The 2,034-nt window shown below is 34.6% G+C and overlaps 1 pseudogene; it reads left to right on the forward strand.

Annotated features, from left to right (window-relative positions):
* LOC112062817 (centrosomal protein of 78 kDa-like) overlaps positions 1-2,034 on the forward strand; it is a 330,155-nt pseudogene that overhangs the window by 89,663 nt on the left and 238,458 nt on the right.

Genomic DNA, 2,034 nt, shown 5'->3' on the forward strand with positions numbered 1-2,034 from the left:
TAGCAGGCAGCTATATAACTTAACTATAAAGCCACTACAATTCAAACATTGTAGCATTACTACATGAATGAACACATATACAAATTAAACAGAAAAGAATATCCACAAATAGTTCCAAGTATGTCTGGGAAGTTTGATTGTGATAAAGTCAGGTTATAATCTTTAAGATTGTGCCCAGAAAACTACACACCCATTGAAAACTAAAGTCTGTACCTCGTATTACATACCCAAATAAATTACACCAGTTGCACATGTAAGAAGCTTGCAAGTTGCCACTTTATCCTAACAAGTTGAGTCTCTTACAAATGTTTTCTCCCACTCTGTGGCTTTACTTTTCATTATCTTGATAATGATTTTCACAGAGCAGAAATTTTCTATTTTAATGAAGTCTAGTTTGCTCCATTGTATTGCCTTTGTTCTTTTGCCAAAGATCAGTTGATTGTATGTATGTGGGTCTATTTTGGGGTTCTTTATTCTGTTCCATTGATCTATTTGTTCTCTAACCAATACCACCCTGTTTTGATTACTGCACCTTCATAATAAGTCTTCAAGCTGGGTAGTGTCATTCCTTCAACTTTGTCCTTCTTCAATGAGGTGATAGCTATTCTGGGTCTCTTGCCTCTTCATATGGACTTTAGAATCAGTTTGCCAATATCCATAAAATAATTTTCTGGGATTTTCACTGGGATCACACTGAATTTCTATAGATTCAGTCAGAAAGAACTGACATGTTGATAATACCGAGTCTTCCTATTCATGAACATGCAATATCTCTCCATTTATTTAGTTATTCTTCGACTTCATTCATCACAGTTTGTAGTTTTCCTGCTATAGAGGTTGTACTTATTTTATTAGATTTATACTGAAGTATTACCTTTTTGGCAATGCTAATGTAAATAGTGTGGGTTTTTTTTTAACCTATTCCACTTGTTCATTATTGGTATATAGGAAAGCAATTGCCTTTTGTACATTAACCTTGGATCCTGCAACCTTGCTATAATCACTTATTAGTTACAGGCGTTTGGGTCAACTTCTTTAAGATTTTCTACACAGATGATCATGTCACCTGTGAACAAAGACAGCTTTATGTCTTCCTTCTCAATCTGTACACCTTTTATTTCCTTTCCTTGCCTTATTGCATTAGCAAGGACTTGCAGCACAATACGGAAAAGTTATAATAAAGGAGGACATCCTTGCCTTGTGCTTATTCTTAGTGGGAAAGCATTGAGTTTCTCTCCAGTAAGTATGATGTTAGCTATTGTGTTTTTTGTAGATCGTATTTATCAAATTAAGAAAGTCCCTCTCTATTCCTAGTTTACTGAGAGTTTTTCTCATGAGTGCACGCTGGATTTTGTCAAATGCTTCTTCCTCATGTATTTACATTTTTTTACCCTTTTTTTTGTCTTGGTTGGATTATATTAATTAATTTCAAATGTTGAACCAGCCTTACATACCTGACACAAATCCCGTTTGGTCAATCCTGCAACCTTGCTATAATCACTTATTAGTTACAGGAGTTTGGGTCAACTCTAAGATTTTCTACATAGATGATCATGTCACCTGTGAACAAAGAGAGCTTTATGTCTTCCTTCTCAATCTGTACATCTTTTATTTCCTTTTCTTGCCTAATTGCATTAGCAAGGACTTGCAGAACAATACTGAAAAGTTACAATAAAGGAGGACATTCTTGCCTTGTGCTTAATCTTAGTGGGAAAGCATTGAGCTTCCCTCCAGTAAGTATGATGTTAGCTATTGGTTTTTTTGTAGATCGTATTTATCAAGGAAAGAAAGTCCCTCTCTATTCCTAGTTTACTGAGAGTTTTTCTCATGAGTGCACGCTGGATTTTGTCAAATGCTTCTTCCGCATGTATTTATATGTTTTTTTCCCTTTTTTTGTCTTGGTTGGATTATATTAATTAATTTCAAATGTTGAAGCAGCCTTACATACCTGACACAAATCCCGTTTGGTCATGGTATATAATTGTTTGTATACTTTTTTGGCTTCAATTTGCTAACATTTTGTTGAGAATCTCT

The sequence above is a fragment of the Physeter macrocephalus genome, chromosome 12, assembly GCF_002837175.3.
Source record: "Physeter macrocephalus isolate SW-GA chromosome 12, ASM283717v5, whole genome shotgun sequence".
In the NCBI taxonomy this organism is placed as follows: domain Eukaryota; kingdom Metazoa; phylum Chordata; class Mammalia; order Artiodactyla; family Physeteridae; genus Physeter; species Physeter macrocephalus.